At 32.1% G+C, this 21,234-nt stretch overlaps 1 protein-coding gene across 3 annotated transcripts in view; it reads right to left on the minus strand.

The window, feature by feature from the left end:
• Positions 1-3,973: 3,973 nt before the first annotated feature.
• dsx (transcription factor doublesex) overlaps positions 3,974-21,234 on the minus strand; it is a 94,918-nt gene continuing 77,657 nt past the window's right edge. For 2 of the 3 annotated variants that reach the window (XM_012483499.3, XM_003691527.4), the window contains exon 6: positions 3,974-11,961. The gene's annotated coding sequence lies outside the window, so the exon portion shown is untranslated. The remainder of the gene's footprint in view (positions 11,962-21,234) is intronic. The other variant, XR_015294393.1, reaches the window with a different exon arrangement.

Consider the following 21,234-nt stretch of genomic DNA (forward strand, 5'->3'; position numbering starts at 1 on the left):
TTTTGCTTTTTCTTTTTTACATTTTCTCTCCTCTCATTCGTGAACAGAGACAAATCGAATAGTATACTATACTTGATACTTAAATGCCATATAAAGATATAAATAATTAAAGACAGTATATTACATATGACGAACATGTACCTATGTAATTATTGTTTAATCGCTATTCCTCTTTTTATCTAAAATAATTTGAAAAATTAATAAAACATTTCGATTTTCCAGCAATATAAATTAATTCATAAAGGAGAACTATTTTACAGCTATACAATTCAATCCTTAATACTAACCTAAGAAACTCTCTACTTTACTTCATCTTGTAATTAATTTCCTATATACCATAATGTAAAATGCGTATTCAACATCTTCGATTAGATACACCAGGCTTCCTTTATCGAGATAACGAGATTTTAATTAATAAAAAATCCACGCTACCGGTTAAAGGTTAACACTTCGTTATGCGACATGGAACAATCATCCATCTTCTTCAAACGTGTTTCCCATCGGTCTTGACAAGGAACCACGACGCTAGAGGGCGCGCATGTGTAAATGCCTGTATCTCTGCTCGAGTGGAAACACGCGTCGTAACCGGCATAAGTATGGGAGAATTCGCGTATAGGCCTATAAAAGTCCTCGCAACGTTTAACTGCGGCGTCCCAGGCATAAACTAAGGACTATATTGCTTATATAATGCAGAAATATACCATGGCTAAGGCGATGCAACGCTTTTATACCTGCTTGGGCTGACCGACCGACCAACACTCACTGGCTTCCCTGCGCTAAAATTTCCTTGCTCTTCGATTTGCTTTTTACTCTTCATCTGTTTTTCTTTGTTCATCTTCCTCGTCTTAGATAGTTGGACAGGCGTTTGTGACAGTTAATTGAGTTCCAGTTCTACGTTTCACTGATCATATTATCTATTTAATTTCCAATTATATGTTCATTAATAATGGTTCGAAGAGAAGAAAAAGATTTCACGATTATTTCTCGGAACAAGTTAATATTTATTTTTAATACTTATTATTTTTATTTGTGGAAATGTTAGGGAATTAATTGGATACGATTTTTAATCAAAGATATTTCAAATAATATATGTTTACTTGAATGAAAACTATTAAAATCTATATATTTTCTTTTAATAAAAAATATTATAGAAATAATTTCTAGCTTTAAAAAATCAGAGAATGATTTATTGATCATTTTATTATCAATTAAGTATCAAAAAGATTTAATAAAAAAAATGCGATACGATAATAATACAATGTATTATAAAGTATCAAGAATAAAACGAACGTAAAAAATTTATATTTCGAAAAATCTAATTAAAAAAAAGGAAAAAATAACAAATTAACTGTTCATCGAAACATGAAATATCAATATACTTTTATTCTGAAATGCTTAAAGATTTTCTTTCTTCGTACTATTATCAGTCATCTTGCCTCGATTGAAAATTTTTGTAACATTTAAACAAATTATAGCATACACAATTCTCTATTAATTGCTAATGTATATATTAGTGCATGCAAAAGGCGGATCTGATGAAAAAATTTGTTTTCATAGAAATAAATTAGGAAAGATCGCGTGTGTGGCACCAATCTAAGAGTGTCCAAAACATCATCATAATTATGGTGTGATTTTCGAACAACGAAGGGAAAGAATTCAATAGTACACGATTGAAACATCTGTGTGGTCCTTCTATGAAATTTGAATAAATGGAACAACTTTTTATGGAAAAAATCTATGATGAATTATATCGTTATACTCATGGGAAAATGTATAATGGGTTATAATGAATTATTAGAAATACAGTCGTAACGTTGAACTAGAAAACATTAATATGGAATTAAATGAGGCATTAACGTAAAATTATGGGCTATTAATGCAAATGAGTTCATTAGTAGAATAAACGAAGGAAATAGATGAAAGATTAAGGGAATGAAATAAAAATACTTACAATTAGATGTAATACTGAAGAGATACAGTTATTTTTATTATGATTGAATTAGTATTTAAATTTTTGTTTTTAAGAATAATTTGATATGAATATACTATATTTAATCTTCATTTTAATCATTGATAATTATCATTTAAAACAATTTCATAGAAATATTTACTAAATAGAAAAGAAATAGAATACTATTATCTTTTATTTTATAAAATGCAATGGAATAATTAATATCTAAAATTACCTTTATTATTTTAGTCATTTTCTATGGTTATCCTTATCTTCTTCTTATTTTAATGTACAATTAATAATTTCTTAGCTATAAGGATTTTAATACTTTCCGCCAATAGGAAGATTCTGAAAAAAAATTCATACTTAAAACATTATTAAGTACTTTACACATATCTAAACTTTTATAAATTATGATAAAATGTCTGGAAAATGAAAATGGGTATATTATACCGTGAACAACAAGGCGAGTCAAATTTTTGCAAATTAAGTATAAAAAGGAAATAAAATTAATGTAACAAAACAGTGTAATAAGATGGAAGGAAGAAATATCACGATGGATCGTATCTCTCCCTTAACATTTATTTAATAATTATATATTATAATATTATAATTAAAATTACAGTTTACGAACAATAATATTTGCATATCTCGAATTTTTATCCGATAAATCGCGCTAATTGCATCCTGGCTCAAGTAAAATCCAGCCACGCCTCGTGTCTTTTCTCTCTATCAAGATATCTATCAAAAATCGTAAATGCTTAAAACATTGCGACGCATGTATAACGCTCGTTTCGTTTATAGATCGTCGAATAAATAAGTACAACGGCCGGATTGATTGATACGAGTAGATAAAACACAATAAAGTAGGTGCAATACGATTTCTCTATTGTTCCTCTCTTTTTCTTCCTTTTCTATCGTTTCGTTCTTGTTCCAAGCGTTGCTGGGGCCATCGTTTCGGACACTTTTACGCGATATCTTACAAGCTGTAAAAACGAAACTGTCACCGTCCACGATGTTGTAAAGTCCTCGTTATGTTCATCCACTCGTACACGCCGTCGTTTACATCCACGTTGGACACGATGGGGGAGAGGGAATAAGTGGATGGAGAAATATGTCGATGGTGTATGCTTGAATTGTCGTATGGCCGCCATTTTATGCGCTACGTGCAATTATGATTCCCCTTTTTCGCGACAATTTAATTCGTAATATCATTTTTTTTTTATTTTATTCTTGCGTTGTAAATGTGGTGTACATGTTTCCTAATTACAAAAATTAAAGGCTGGATAAATAGTATAGGTGTGTCATTCATGAGACATATTTATGATCATAGTGAAAAAGGAAAAGCTAGAACTTGATTGATGAAAAAGACTTCGTTCTTCTTTTAAAATACTGCACGTGGTCTTATTCCTTCTTATCGAATCGAAAGATGGTTTCATGATTAGAAAAACCAATTTCAAGGACTTGTATTCAAGAATGATCAGTTTTTGATAGACACTCTGAATCAAGAAAAATTAAAAAGAGATTAAATATTTTTTAAGAAAAAATATTTAAAAAGTTACACCCTTATCAAGCATCTTTATTTCTTTTCTTCTTCTTCAAGCATTCATCGAGCAATTTTTCATTGATCTTTCTAAAATTTTCTCATTTAATCTGTTAAGAAAAGATAAAGAAGCGATAATTCATGATTTATCGAGTGATACTTAATGATTTAATCCAATAGATAAAGCACAGAGTATAAAATATAAAAAAAACTGATTTACTTCACGTGTCATCGATATCAAGATCTATTGATTTATGCTCACGTACTTCATTTCAAGTAATAGGATTATTATTGATCGAAATTGAAATTTTTTATTATTTTGATTGCAATCAAAGATATGCATCATATTTAACCCTTTCGCTACGGAAGGAATTATCGAAAAAGTGTATATCATTCAAAATGTATAAAAATGTCTCCTGTTATCATCATTATTCGGAATTCATTTCATTAATTTGAATTGATAATTGAAAAGAAGTAAATAATTTTCATCATAAGAGTTTATTTATAATTACATACTACGTACAAAGATAACCATTTGCAGTCAGTGCATTAAAAGTAACATAACATACAAATCATCACAAAATTTGTATAAATTATAAAACATTGCAATTTTTGTCGAGTAACTGTAATTGCTCTTATATAGAAAACGCACAATGAGAGGCGGTTATAATTATTAATAGTAACGAAAGGGTTACAAACCAATACGAATCTTCTTCGAAATCATTAAGACATTGTTAAGATATCGGGATACAAATTCAAGTCAATTATAATTCTCTCAAAATCCGTGAAATATTGCGATTAAGAATAATTAATAATTCCTCAATGTCGATAAATTATAATTGACATATTATTGCGATATCACGCGATAAATAGTACGTAAACAATTCATATTAGTACAATACTACGATACATGCTACATATTAAATTGAATTGCATTATCATCAGTTGTAACTAATATTGCATCAATACTCTCGCTGAACAATAATACGGTATTAATCAAGAATGCATATTAATCAATATATAATTGTAGTATCATCCACCGTGCATTTAACGCATGATTAAAACCACGTAATATTTTAAAAAAAATTCTACGTTATTATCCCTTTATATGTTTATTGTTTATGAGAGGAAAATTAATAATTATTGTCAAAATTCTCTCAGACGATTAATTAATAAATATAAAACACTAATCGTAATCTCTGTCAAACAGAGTTGTAATATTTTATTAATAATCTATTTGGAACTTTTATCCCTCGAAATGAATTTTTTTTAGAACATGATTATTCATGGATGCAATACAAATGGATTTTTCGATTTGATCGAAATTTTTGTTTCGAGAGATCGTGAAATTCACTTAAGCAATTTTTTTAACATAGTTGCACGATTTTTAGGAACATTAATCATCGAAATCATCGAGTTTAACTCGATCGAATTATTGAATTTAAATTTGCAAAGAAATTTAACTTGTAAAATCAACGATTCGTTTGTTAACGTGTTACACATTGACATAATAAGATACAAATAACATAATTCAAAGACAAAAAAAAAAAAAGAATAAGAATATAGACGGCGATAAATAAGCCTATAAATTCAACAGGACATACATATCTGCATCGGTTCATACAAATTACTCACACTTCTTGATACAAATTCGAATCGATGATCATATAGATGCTACGAAACGAAACTATACTTCCTTTAGTCGCTACACTAATGCGAATCTTTAATCAGTCTGTTCATCTTTACAAAAAAGAACTAAAATATTTCGAATGACTGATATATATTCTTAAAGTTTCAGTGAGCCGAGATCTTACAATAGATACTTGTAGCTTCGAGATTATGTACAATCGTGATTGCATATCAGAAATATTTTTCATAAAACAACCTATTTAAGGGGGAAAAAAAAAAAAGAAAAAAAAAAACAAAAAGAAAAAGAAATAGAATTCTTAATTATTCATTGAAAGTGAAATTCTTAATTATTATAGAATTAAAATCTTATCTATAATGTAATAAATCTCCATTTATTTTAATTGCATTTATTAGAAGAAATTTTTAATTATTCCTAGCCAATTTCCTCCATCAATTTAACGAAAAACAATATAAAATAGATTGAATTTAAGGAATTACAAGTCATGTATATTTGTCGTTCAACTAATTAAGATGTTTTGTTACATGGTAATTGAAATCACGTTTCAAATTTGATTGGAATTTTCAAAGTAAAATTCGTCTCGGATGCACACACGTGTTTCAACGCGAAAATGTCTACGATAAATGCGGCTAACGCGCATTAAACGAGTGAAAATAGAATAAAACAGGCGCAGAACACTGACAGCACACATGATTTATAAAGACAATTAACAGCGCTCGGTCAATTAGAAATTAGACACAGCTTGGAGCACCTGGAAACTTGTCTACTGGACATGTGTTTGTTTTTCTGCGAGAAATAATTGTTACGAGCTTTTAAATAATTACGATTGCTATAAATTCGTCATAAGTATATTCTAAAAAGTTTCGTCACGTCGAAGCAAAAGTTGTTAAAATTAAGAGCGATAGATGTATGGCAAGATTAAGGTAATGTAATATCTCTCGTTACGCATATGGTAACGAAATGTCGTGGAAAATAAGCGATAACATTATGATAAATGAATGTAACGAACTTATAGTGACGATTTAAAAGAGAGATAGGTTAATTTGATTCTTGATAATGAAATTTTAAAAATTAGTTCTTTTCTCAATATTATGAAAATTTATCATTCGATTTTTTTATTTTATTTATCATAATGTATTTGTAAAACGATTAAGCGTAATAATTGACTTTGAAATTGATTTTAAGAGAAAAGTGTAATTCATCGATGATATATATTCTTCTTTTTTGTATATCGTAAATATTTAGACGAAATATCAAAGTTTCAGCACTTGTAAAAATGTTTACAAATTGAGTGCTAATCATTTGAATTTTAATAATTTCAACTTAATAATTTAACTTAATATAATGAATTTATCAACAAGTATCGTTAATTTTATGATGAAATTAAGCTGACTTATTCTTACACCGTACGATTTATACTTTGAATTAGAGTACGAGAATTGAGCCATTTTGAAAATAACAGATATTAAAATCGATAATGACAAAAATTATAAAAATAAAGCAAAACACACACAAAAAAAAAAAGGAAATATGCATTAAGAGGACTTTGTCATTTGAATTAAATATCCTATTTACAAAACTAAAACAATCCATCTTACTTAACAAAAAAAAAAAAAAAATATAGGAAATAACTAAAGGAAAGCACACGTTACATATTAAAAATCAAAATCGACTTCGCTGAGTTTCTCTTATCATGTATAATGAGGTCAAGTTTATTACTTAACAACCTAAATATTTTTGAAGAAATTTCTTTACAATTCATTATATATATATATGTTATATATAATGTATTATTTCATAGTATCATAATATTAAATAGCATTCTATATATATATATATATATATATATATATATATATATATATATAGCATTAAATAATATCCTTTGCAACGTAAATATATTTAATTTAAAACCTCCATCTTTATTTTCAGTCTGCAGATCCCTCCATAATAATCCAATATATTTTTTTTTCTCCATATTATTTCCAACGTATCGTATTAATTACATAAATTTTTTATCGATCATTCATGCAAATTTTTCAACGGAAGCATAGACACGAAGCGCACTTCCGGTAAATATCTTTCTACATTTATTTACCCTCTTCTTCTCCAATTTAACATTTTAACGAATTTTAACGAAATTTGAACGAATCATTCCCTTTTCTCGCATCTGCAATTGCACCTAAAAAAGTTTCCCATTGAAATTAAAGATTTTATGCCTCGACCTATGTCGGAAGTACAAAATTACAGGATATTAGCTCATCCTATATTTTGCCACGATCGTATGCGATAAATAATACAAACTTAACTGTTCGATAGTATGTATGAAACATCTGACATGTTATTATATAACTGACATTAAAAGCTTTGCAGGTGACGAAATGGCATATGAACTATATCGCGCGAAGCATTACATATTATATCCATAATTTTTCTTGAGAAACGTATGCTGTGAGAGAGTTGAAGTGGAACATGCGGAAATAAATCGACATTGTGTAATTTTACGTGGTAAGTTCTCGAACGAAAACGAATCGAAAGCTTATAGTATATTCCTTGGAATTCAAAATTAATAGATTACGATAATAAGAATTTCTTTTAATTAGAAGAAAAAGTTTACTGGACAATAATAATTTTTATAATATGCATTCAAGTATAATAAAATTCATCTCAGTTATTGAATTTATTTTTCTTTTTTTTTTTTCTGAACAAATTATATTTGCAAATTAGACGAATTTCGAACGAGAAATTTTTATGCAATTTAAAGTTCTTGCAAAGAATTATATTTTCATCCCAAATATTTATAAACATTTTTATTTAAGCTTCACGTAGATTCGTTTTAAACGAAAATAGAAAATATTATCTACATAAAAAAAAAAAAAAAAAAGAAAAAGAAAAAGAAAAAGAAAAAAAAAGTTAACCTACATACACTTTCTTATCACAAAATAATCATCTTCGTAACTTTTTTAATTATTTTCTTATCTATAGGACTCAATGCTGTCGTAATACAGTCATCTCAAGGATTCAGAATCACATAAGATTTATTAGAGGAATCTCTGTACTCGACCTTCCAAACAGTGCTCTGTTTAATAATCATCCTATCACACAGAATTCTTTTTACATTAGAATAATTATTCCGAAAACTTATAATTGCCAACAAGCAACTTAAAAAAACTTAATAACACCGACGCCTTACAAATCGATCGCCTTACAATTCTTCGATTGCATCTTGCGCACGCCAATAATTTCTTCATTCATTAATTAGAGATGGAGTCTTCCATAATTTCCATTTGAATATTTACACGTCTTTTTTTTCCCCTTTCCGTCAAAAATTAAAATTGTAACAAATTTTGATTTCTACAATCCTCGAAACTCAGATTCATAATCAGCCAACAGCCAACAATTTGTGATTATTTGTGATTATTTCGTTGGTTTCGTAGAAAGTTAAATTTTCCTTACAAAAAATTTTCATAAATTAAGTTTATCATTATGCAAATTACCTTCTTCACCTGAGTTTCGAGTCACAAAAAGTTTTATAATAAAAAGTTTCGAGGCTTCGAAATTTGGTGGCTCGAGTATCTCATCCCTAGTATTAATTCTCGCGTAAAAAAAAAATGATCAAATAAAGACATTTCTCGAATATCTTTATCGGTTTCCATTCGATCTGCCATATCATTTGAGCAGCGAATCGCCCTACCCATAAATTACTCGCATGAGAAGGCGGGATTTTGTTCTCGAGCGTGCACCATGCGTGTCATTTCCCTTAGAACAGTCACGAAACAACTTTCTTGATTGGTTCGTGGCATAATTTTACACGTAGATGCACGCGTATCGCGTATCGATTCTCGCAATCGCGATCATTAATCGCCTCATCATTCGCCTGTATTCGCGCACGGTATGCAGCTATTTCGTTTAGTCAAAATATACCGAAGATCAACTTCCGTTTTCTCAATAATCATGAACAAGAAGAGTGCAATTTCTTCACGTAACCAAATTGGTATGTTTTTGTGGATACAAAAAGAAGGGGGCAGCCAATGGCGTGCAAATGAAATGCAGGCTGATGTTGCACACTAGTGGTTGCATGCTCGTTACAGAATATCTTAAGTAACAATCAATCGTGTTTCGATATTGGAGTTTTGCTTGGAAGGTGTTCATACGATTAAAAAAAAAAAAAAAAAAAAAAGAAAAGAAAGAAAAAAGAGGGAGAAAAGAAAGCAAAGCGGACGAGAAAAGAAGAGGCGAAGATTGGGAGAGAACGAAGGAGAGAGCATGATGTCTCTGAGGAGAAAGAAGGAGGAAAATCAGGCGACAGAAGAGAATGAAGTTAGAATGAAATAGCGTAAAGATACAAACCTCGGTTTTCTTGTTTGAAAATTAATTTGTCAGAGGATGAAATGGCCAGTTTTCTAAACAAACATTTCTCTGTTTTACGTCTTCCTTACGTTCTGCAATTAAGATCTTTTTGCATTTCACGCGTGCATTTTACGACACACGTTTGCACAAGTGCAAATATTATAGATATACAATTAATTGCATTATGGGTGCAACATTATGGGTCTATTATTTCGCGATACAACACATGTGTGATCTGTAACATTTAATAACGTAACGATTGGCAAGAACGATAAGTTCTGGTCAGTGTTAATTGAACCAGTTTCGCGGGGATCCATTCGAAACTTGCTCGAGTCAATGCAACAAGAGTTCGTGTACATGGAATCGAGCGAAGGAACTGGTGAAGTTATTCCAACAATCGTGTTCAATATCGACGGATCTAAAACAGTTCGATCAATTATTTGAATTCTCTCGTTCGGTGTAGCGTATTACTCTGAGGAATACAACTAATTCAAGATGTGTCGACGGGTTCGTTGCTCGTTGAATAATAAATCGAATAAATGTCACAATGTGTCGACACGGCAAGAGAATTCGCTCAAAAAAATGATTATCTTAATATGCCTACTGCGTAACGCTTTGCAAGAAGTCGCGGGGGACGGACGATTTTACTTACAGAAACTTGCGAGACTTGTCGATCGATAGAAGTTCCAATTTTAATTGATGTCGATCTGTTCGAAATAACCAATAGAAATAACCTGCGTTTCTTTCACACGACTTCTTCCGAGACACGTACACTACACATATATGTATACATGATTTACACACGTGCCCGTACATTCGCGCACGCATCTAAAATGATGAAATTCGATGAAATTTCTCGATCGATCTCATTTTCCTCGACGTCGTTATTCGCGTTATCATCCTCCAACGTGTCCTATTCGCATCACACGTTCCCACGATCGTGGCTCATCTGAATACGCGTGAACCAGCTCGTCGCACGGTATCAAGAATTATTATACGAAATTAGTCTCGAGAGGGTCTTCCCTTATGCCTCGAAATGCCATGTTACAAATTAATAATAGGGATTCCACGAAATCGCGTTTCCTCTACACGTATAACAAAGAAGAGAAGCGTGATCATCGACGCGCTTGTCATCCTCACCGCAGACAGACTGGAATCACGTTCCTTTAGAAAGGAGCAAAAACCACGAGAGCAAAATTGAACATGACTAAGGGTTTTCAAAGTAGCTCAGCCGAAAAGAGCCGTCGACGGTTATACATCGGCCAGGTTTACAACACACGACGATACTCGAAAAGATTGTTGAGCGATCTCGTTCACGTGCGATTAAGCAACTGGTCGGATATCGTATTCTTTACGAACGAGTTCTATCTTGAATCTCTCGTTTCGTGCTTTAACAACGCGTTGCGAAATCGGGGGAGAGAGAAAGAGAGAGAGAGAGAGAGAGAAAGAGAGAGAATATTCTAAAAGAAAAAAAGGGAAGAGAAGGAGGGAGAGAAGAGCGAAAGAGGAAATGTATTTAATGAAAGGAACAAATTGAAGGATGAAAATAGACAAAAAGGAGGAGACCGCGAAGAGGAACGAGAGAGGATGAGGAAAAAAGGAAGAAGGAGAGAAGGAACAAGTGAAGGTGGCAGATTCGATCAGCGAACCGAAGGACGTGCAAGGACGAGGGATGCCCGAGGTACACGTTGTCCATGAACCTCGGTATCCCACGATCCACTCGCAAAAAACTTTCATGTTTCTGTTGTTCTTCTCTTGGTGAGTCTAGGAAAAAAAAAGAAGAAGAAGAAGAAGAAGAGGAGGAGGAGGAACAAGACTGAAGGAAGGCTGTAGAACACAATGCACTTTGTATCTTTCTCTCTTCCTTCCTCTCGTTTTTTTTTTAAACCGGCGGATTCCTTTTGTGTTCGGAACACGGTGTTTGAATCGCAACACTGTTATTTTCACATTGATGGAGCATCGATCTTCCCTATCTCTTTGTGAATCGGCCGTGAACGACACATGTTCTTTCGTAATCGTGCATTCAACATTTTCTCAAAAACATTTTTAGAAACGTTAGTGAGAAATCACGTTTAATCGTTTCGATCTAACAACTTGATTGTTTTCGATTTAACAGATAAACTGGTCACAATAGTCATCAAGTATCGATTTCGTCACAAGTAACGGTACAAGAGTAATCGAGGAACGTAATACTTTTTCCAAAAAATGTATAAAACGTCACGGTCAATTTTAAATTTAATTTTAATTTCGCGCCACCCAAGTTTCGAGGAAAGAAGTGATGTTTCAAGAGAATGATGATCAGAAATGGAACGTAGAACGTTCCGTAACGAAACTTCTTCCCCGTTATTCTCTTTTTCTGGGCCTTCCGCTTCTTCTTCTTTTTCTTTCTTTCTTCGATATAATCATTTCTCTTTGGGTTTGACCTGTTCTTCCGTATGTTTTACCTCATTGAATGGTCGAATAATCGATCTGGAATCAGAAAAAGGTTCAGCTGGAGTTAATCAACTGTATTACATTTTAAAAGAAGAATTCTTCTCAAAATATTTTTCGCTTGTTATTGATTCATTCATTTTTTAATTCATTAACAATATTAGTAAATAAATTATTGTGCGAACAAGTATATATTATTTTTTATTATTTTGTATATAAACGATCGTAATCTAGTATCGTGATTATCGGATTTGTCGTTTCTTGATCTTCAATCAAAAGTTTATTCTTAAAATAATAAAAATCTTTTCGCAATTGTAAAACCAAAGATGTTCGAAAAACGCAAAATACATTCGTAAAAGTTTAATCCAGAGAGTTACAATTGTTCATACGTGGAAAATTTTCGAAATTAACTCTCGAATGAAAAAAATACAATTTAATATAAATGGTTTTTTTAATAACATCGATATATTTTCTATATTGTTAGAAGAAACAACAAAAAACAATGGAATAGAATAAAAAAAAAAAGAAGATGCATAAATTAATATATCTATAAGTTTTCAATATCAAAATATCAAATGACTATGAATAGGATTAAAGACGAGGCGTTTAATGGCGTCTGTTAACCGAGAAAGAGACGATTCGCAAGGGCCGTGCAACCGTTTCCAAAACAGAACAGGAAGCGGATCCAAAGGTAGCTTAACGACCAGCACGCCGTCTTATCCAACGGATATTAAATCCACCGGCGGAGACATTTCTCATGCTCGAAAAATTTCCAGCGGAAACTTGTCATGACTTTAAGGACCCTCTGACTGATGAAAACAGTCAGAAAGGAAGAGACAGAGAATGGGGAGGAGAAAGGACGAGAAAGGGGCGAGGGGGAGGGAAAGAGGAGAAAAACGCGTGCGTTTGAACGACAACGAAACGTCGTGATGAAGAGGAGAGGAAAAAAAGAATAGCGAAACCGGAAGAGAAAGGGAAGAAGAGGAGAAGTGACGAAAGAGGAAGAACAGGAGGTGAAAGAGAGGGAAGGCAAGGGGCTGTATTATGCTCGCTAAAGCAATGTTACCAACTCGAGAACTGGCGAACTAGCCGACAGTAAAATCCATTTTATGTCTCCCTCGTAAAGCCAGTCAAATGAAACCCGGACTTAGTTTTCATACGAGCACCCACCCGCCATTCACCCGGCCAGACCCGGTTTCCTGCTCCACCAAGGCGGCAGAGGGTCGTTGCTGACTTTTTCGGAAGTCTAGACACGATGGTTCCTCCTTCAAAGTGCATCGCACATCGATGGATGAGATATAAGATATAGATTATGGGATATACGTATTATCGGGATATGCATTTGGGTTCCATTTGCGCAAGATTCTCTTTCTTTTATCCATGTTTTTATATCTTAATGGCGCGAAAAGGCAAGAAGATCTGACCGACTCGAGTTGGATATACCTTCTGTTGATGATTTTGTAAGTAATTGAGATTTTTAATTGTATAAAAAGATGAATTATAATAAATTAAAATTAAGAATATTAAAGAATAATGCTTGTAATATATATTATGTTTCGTAATTTTATAGTCTTGGAGTTGAATGGTTGAATTAAGAAAGAATTTTAATAACTCTTAAATAATTTTGCAATAATTTGTAGGAGAAAATTGATTAAAATCAGCAGTATTCGCGATAATATTAATTTCGATTTGTATGTAAAGATCTCATAAAGAGAAATGAATTCATCGAGTAATATTCTGCTTCGAAAGCTATTTCCATGTGTAACTCGATTAATTACTCGTTTCCACTGTTTTCTACTCTTAATTAATATCGGAACTTCCGTTTTTTATGAAACATTTTAATTGAATGCTTGATTATTTACATCCATGAATCATTTTTTTATGCTTCATAAAACATGAAATTGTTTCCATTATTTCTTTTATGAAATAACATTATTAAGAAAAAATGCAGAACCTAATAGCAACAAATAAAATTTTGTATGCATAATAAAAAAAAAAAAAGAAATAAAAATTTTGAATAAATGAATATATCTCGTTCGGATAAAACTTCAAAATAATTACATTTTTAAAAATCACAAAAATTCCAAAAGTACTATCTATTAACTATCTTTTCATACAAACGTAATAAAAGAGAGAGTCACAAATTTAAAAAAAAAAAAAAAAAAAAGAAAGGACAATAATTCAACAAAGATAAAAGAAATCACCATTCATCTTCGATCTCCTTTTATCGATGATCGATGCAACATTTCCACGCGTCCATCCGTAACGAGTAATCCATTCATTCCCGATTTTTTATAAACCTTGACGAATCATATTCGCACAATGGTTCAGCCCCGTAGATCGGCGGCATCCGCGTAAATATCCACAGGGAAGGAATGGAGTAAAGGTTAAAGTCAGAAAATCCTAGCGAAGCGGAACCTCGTTCGGCACTAAAACTTGGCCAGGTCGTAAAACGAGTCTCGTCGACGTATAACGTACTTACGGTTGGAAAAGCATCGCGGCGATAAAGACCGACCCCGTATCCCTGTCGGATAGACGCCTCGAAAGATTTTCGTAGACGTTTCGAATGCCCTCTTCATAAAGACCTGTCTTAATCTGCGTCCGTGTACGTTCGATAGCCCTGACCGTGTCCAACGAGTGGATCCTTAAAACCAATTCGTGATCGTGCATAAAGATGCCGAAAATAAATATGTGAAGCAGGGTACGCGTTAACCACCGTCTTCCGTCTAACAATCCCGCGGTCCTTCCAGGAAGCTTCTGCGTTCAGAAAATCGCGTGTCTTTCTTTGGAACCCGGTCGACCGTTGCGGCTCATAAAATACTCAAATTTTGACGTATGGCCGCTGTTATTTAGTGGGACTTGTTCTCCGTTTCTCGTGATTCTATAGAGTGATTAAAGTATATAGGGGTGATACAAGTGGCTGGGATGGAATATAATTTTAACTCGGAGTGAAATTGGAACCAAATCGTAGTGAAAAATTTCTTTCTATTTTTATTAAATTTCAATATCCGGTCTCGATTATATATGAATCTACGTAAAAAAGTATAAATGTATGATTTTTCTTAATAAAAATCAATTCTGTATACGAAATAGAAAATAAAAAATGGTGTGATCCTGCTGATAAATTGAAATAGTTTAATATTCAAAATTGTCATTTGTTACGTAACAACAAATTATAAAGAAATAATGTAAAAAGAGAGGTAATAAAAAGTGTCAGGCACGTTTAGTTTTCTAAAATTTTTCATAAGTAAAAGTATAAAATTAAACGCCTGTTTAAAATCTATCCAATTAATTGAAACAGCAAAATATCTTGCCGATTATTACAAATCGAAGTCTTTTAACATTTATAATTGATACCACGATATAATATTACACGGTACGTACGCGACATACTTCGAGTTCCGTTCTTCTCCACAAATTTGTCCCCGTAACTTTACGATTCGTTTTCATTACTTTACTTAGTGCAATGATACACGTGAAATCTTTCTTCTTTTTGCCGCTTCTCCCTTTCCACTTCTTTGCAGTTGCGAAACGCTAGGAATACCATAGTCGGATTCCTTTTAAGACTTCAATTCCTTTTTTATCCATTGGTCCCTTTTCTTCTTTCTTTTTCACTCGCCATATTTTTAAGCGGTTTTATTAAGGTACTGCGTTCCGCGGAGAAAGACACGGGCTATATAACTTTTTCTTTTCCTTTTTTTCTTTAACGACGTGTCGTTAGAAACGTTGAGGAAGTTAAAAACGACACAATAAAGATACTAACGAGACAATGTTGTATCTTTTTGTCAATGGACAGAGGGATAACAGAAAAGTGCGTAAAAGTTTACGCTTTAATTTGGCTCGATTCTTTGTTTCGAAATTTTGACGGGAACAATGTTGCTCTCAAAGAGATCAAAATTGGGCTGATAGATAAAAGATTGGACTATTTAAATAAAAAAGAAGACGTTACAGGATGATCTAAAGACTTTGGTATGAGGAAAAATCGCTTAAACGATTGTAAATAAGGAGAAAGGAAAGAGAAGGATATGTTCAAGCATATAACTGAGATGGAAATAGTGGTTGCGGTGGGTGGAAGTTTATTGTCCAGTGGTAAGTGCTTCCCGAATTCTCACTTTTATCCCCTTCTCATCCCGTATAAAAGAGAATGCCGTAAAGTCAAAGTGCAAATGTTTGAAATAATATCTAATTAAAATATAAATCTTATCATCGATTTCTAAAGATTTAAATTAATTTTTTAAGATCTTATCCTCACTTTATATTTTAATATAAATGAATATTTAGTTATTGAATTTAAGTATTGTCACGAACGTGTATTTTTTTTTTAAACCTAAAATCAATTTTCTTTTATTTATTTTCTTTCTCAATTTTACATGAAACTAAAATTTTATATATTCCTCGTACAAGATGTTAACATATTCATGGAACATTTTTAGAGATGATCCATTTTAGAGTCCAAAACAAACGCAAAAGTTGGTATATTATTTGGTCAATAAGTTATAAATACACCGCAATTGAAATTTGCGTTAGACGAAGTAAAACGAAGATAGCGTAAGATCACTCCGTCTCTACCTCACTTCATCCAATTCAAACTTAAATTGTTTATAACTTAATAAATAAACCTTGACCGATATTTTTGTATATTAATCTTTGTGTTAGTTTTGGCCTCTAGCTCTGTTCTACGAATATATTAACAACCTGTATATTTCTTGATTGATGATATTCTATTTTAAAATTTTTAAAAATAAATCCTTGTAGTTTATGAGAAACTTAAAAAAAAAAAAAAAAAGAACGATTTAATTTTTTTTCTATTTGCTAAAATTTAATTCTTTAGCATAAAAAAATCTTTTAAAGATTTTTATATATATATATATACAATGCATGCAATAAAATTGTAAATAAAAGAAATTGTAATATTGTATCAATTGATTCTTCTTCTTTAAAATTTAATAAAGCATAAAAGCTATTCATTTTTTATTTTAAAAATTATATTATCGTAATATTTTATACTTACGTTTATGCTTTCCTTGTCTTTCATCAAAAATTCAATCGAATTCCCTTTCCTTTTTTCTCTAAACATACAACGTGAACTTATACAATCTTTCTACATTTCTAAGATTTCTAAGCAAACCAATATGCATTAATGCAAATTCTAGATTTCTTAATAATTAAAGCTCAAAAAATTAAACAAATCATCGACGAAAATTTCTTTCTCTTATTTTCGAAAGTGGAAAATCGAAGGAATTATTGATGGCAACGACAAAAATTGTAACGATTGAGAAATAATGGCAGCAGGCTGTTTCTTTTCTTTGGAATTCTTCCACGAGGAATGATCGATGGAAATCTTTTCATTAACGAAACACGTATCTTGGATGGACCTCGATAATTGTAACTTCGGCTCAACAGACGTCGTATTTTATAGAAGTTTGGTTGTATTTTCGCGTGTATGACTTTAACTGTCGATGCAGAATTCGCTTGTATTTCTTCTCAAGTTTTACTACGGCGCTAGGTCGACCGATCCGAGCTGTAAACGTCAGTCGACGCTAAAGCCTCGAAGCACGGCTGGTTGTCAGTTCAACTTTCTTCAACCTTCTTCTTCTCCCTCTTCTTACAACGTCCCTTAACCAATCGCTATCTCCCTTTCGCGTCACGTCACTGTGTGTTCGCTGTCTGTTTCGAGATCTAGAAGAATTGACTCGAAGACAGAGTTTGAAAATTGGAATGAAATTTTTGTTCGATCAATCTTTGATTAAATCTATAATAAATAAATGCAAGACAACCAGATATGAGATTGAAATCGAAATCGAATGACTGTGATTTCAAATATCAAGAGCGATAAATAATATTATCGTTAGATTAATCGATTAAAAAAGAGATATTAATCAAAGTATAAAAGAAAATCTTTGTTACGATTTATCGAACGTATAATAGAACCTTCGATATTTCACTTATTATTTCACCTCTGCCTCTGATTAATCATTTTATTATTTCTATAACGAAAATGAATAGTTTAAAAGAACTATTTTAAAATTATTACAATAACTCATACGATATTTTTTCTTATTCCAAGAATTTCGCATATTTTTTACCATTCCTCTTATTCTATAAATTGCGCGATATTTATAATTTGTTAACAACAAATTGATATTATTGAATTGATTACAATATTCGTATTTATATTAATTTACAATACATACCATGTTATATAAATATCTATTGACGATTAACAATTTTCTTTCGCAATAATTATAAATTGTTTGGAGCGATTTTAAGACATCTTACACGTTACGTATCCGAATCGCTACTACGTATTTCATATTCGACTTTTCGTAAATATTATTAGAGGACGATAGAACGAGGAGAGGGGCTGAATCGAAACAAACAATTTAGAATCGAACGAAAGACGCCGGTAACGTCTCGAGGCTTCATTAAGGATGCAATATAACGTGGTTTTTGCCGAGTAAACGAAGGGAGCTGGATATGCACAGGAAAGTGGTCGGTGGCTTTTAAAAAAGTTATGACGAGGTTTTATGGGGGTTTAATTGTAGCCCAAGACTGTGGTTAGAAAGTACTAAAACTCCTTTTACCAGCGGAATCGGGACTGTTACATCGCTTAATGTTCTTTGATTCTTCGGGTACAGGCTACATACGTGGAGCTGGCAAAAATGACGAAGATGAAGAAAAACTCGGTGTCGGCTCTCATGCACTTAGCTACTGTTAATTATTGCTTTGTCTGGATTGTACCTTCATACTTGTAGAATAAAGCCGACGATCGCTGTCAAGGTCTTACGATGTTTTTTCTCTTTTTCTTCCCCTCCCCCCTCCTTTTTTTTACCCCTTTATTTTTCATTTTGTTTTCGTGTCTGTTCTTCGTTCTTCGTTAAATTTTTCAAGAACGATGATAGAAATTGGAATAATTTTCAACGTGGTGTAGCAATGATACAGATTTTACAAGATATGTTTTCAAGCGGATCTTTAATAATTTTAAAATGTTGAAAATGTTTTGAAAAGGTAACGTTTTTAATTGCAATGAATTTTCACAGAATCATTATCAAAATGTGGTAGTTATTCATATCAATTACATCTCTCATTCGTTCCTACAAAACGATAGATAAATTTATTATTTCGCATGGAGCGTGAAATTTCAAGTTTCAATTTAATTTCTACAATTTTCAACAATCCTTCTTTTCCTCCCCTCCCCTTCTCATATAGCAAGCAATCTTTTCATCATAAAATTTAACGCTTCAAAAATTTTTCGTTACGAGGATTTCCTCTCGTGATGCAGTAAAACGCAACAAAACATGAAAATATTTAACATTCTTACTTCTGCCGCTCTTACAATGCAACAAAACACGAAAAGACTCGATGCACAGTCATATACCGAATTGAAAAATCGATTCTATGGTATTTAACGATCGTAATGAATATCCTGCGACGTCGTTAGACGTATTCATCGAGAATCGAGGCATAAATCTGCGCGTTTTTACGATACGTGTACGTAAAAAAAAAAAAAAAAAAAAAAAGAAAGAAAGAAAAATACACACCCACAGCGCAGCTTTATCCTGTAATGTTCACAGAACGATTAGATCTTTATTGTCGCACACTTACATTGGGAAAATATATTAGCTGTTTCGTTTGCCATAGCAACGTGCAATCACCCCTTAAACTCGTTTACAGGATTATTTTCTACGCGTCCAGTTGTAAATCCTTAGCTTGCTTGTTTAAATTATGGGAGGGAATTTATACTGCCAATAAAATTTTCCTTCCTCGAAATCGATGATATCGTTTCGTTTTGGATTACCAACTATCGGTATCGGATTCTTCTTTTTGATTGTCATTAAAAAATTTATCGTCGTTGTACCTCGTTAATATCGGGAAGGGAAAGATACGTACGAACTGTAAATTTCAAATATTTATAATGATCGATTTGTAAAACGTAAGAGATGCAAGACAGAAGATGCATACATAATCTTGTGATAGTGCAATATTTATTCTATCAATGATAAGCATAATATTGTAACTTATATTTCCTGCAATAAAAATGTACTAGAGAAACTAAAAATGTTAAAACACGCTTGAAATATTTGAACTTTAATAATGCTTATATAAAAAAAAAGTTACGTAAAACGTTTATTACTATTTTATTTATTGCGTGAAAGTTCTTGCAAAGAAAATAAGAATAATAAAACCTTTTTCAAAATTCGCTCATAAATATATTAACACTAACTGTGTTAATATACACAACGAGTGTTTGGACTTCACTGAATCAATCTGTTCTTAACTTAAAAAAAAAAAAAAAAAAAAAATAGAAAGAAATCATATAGTTAAAGGAATAAGAACTTCAATTTTCAAATTCATAGTGATTATGAATTTTTACGATTCTCTTTCATAATTTTCAAAGAAATTTAACTTACAAATACGAAAACAGAAGGTTCAACCTTTAAAATAAGAATAAAGATTATTATACAACTATTTCTCGCAAAGTTACGGCAGTTGAAAAATTAATAACAATTCAATGTATATTATTATTATATTTATATAAAATTTTTCGAGCAAAATCAAAAAGAAACTGACCCAGCCCAAAAACATATTATAAAATCACGATACTCTTTGGAATAGAGGATCGATGGTCAACGTACTCTCTCAAAGACAATTCTTTTCATCGTTCCTTGAAGTCGTCTGAAGCGTTTACGAGCGGGTCAAAGACGGGATCCACGAGTTCCGGCGTGTCCTCGCCGGGGAAACCGTGCTTGTTCCGTGATTCGCGAGATGATTTCGACTTGGCTAGTGTCTGTCACATAAACTCCGCTAGTTTACTGCGGCTCGAGTAAAATAAGTCGGGAGTGAGGGGGATGCGCGGCTTCGTATACGACTCCGCGATGACGGATAGAGAAAAGAACGAGCAGAGGGGACGTGATACGAGGAGGGTGAAGGGGAGGAAAAAATATCGCGAGCTGTAAAGCAAACCGCGTTTACGACCGCCGTTAAATTCGTACCGAGGGACCCCATCTGATAACATTGATGCCGCCAGCTACAGAAAACAGAAGTGATTCTCTTTCCCCGCAATTTCTGATCGAATCGCTATTATATCGACCGGTTATCTTGGAAACAAATTTTTTTTTTTTTTTTTACGTTTCTTTACACGATCATATGATAAATCGAATATCTTAAAAACAGGTTTCTATTACGTATGCATGTATTCGAATGTATATGCATATGATAGATCTATGATGTATGATGACGTATATACGTATGTCAAAGATCAAGATTTTGAAATTGTATTACAATGATATGATAATCAATGTGTAAGAAATA

The sequence above is a fragment of the Apis florea genome, unplaced genomic scaffold, assembly GCF_048593485.1.
Source record: "Apis florea isolate Af1SG1 unplaced genomic scaffold, ASM4859348v1 contig_3764_pilon, whole genome shotgun sequence".
Taxonomy (NCBI): Eukaryota; Metazoa; Arthropoda; class Insecta; order Hymenoptera; family Apidae; genus Apis; species Apis florea.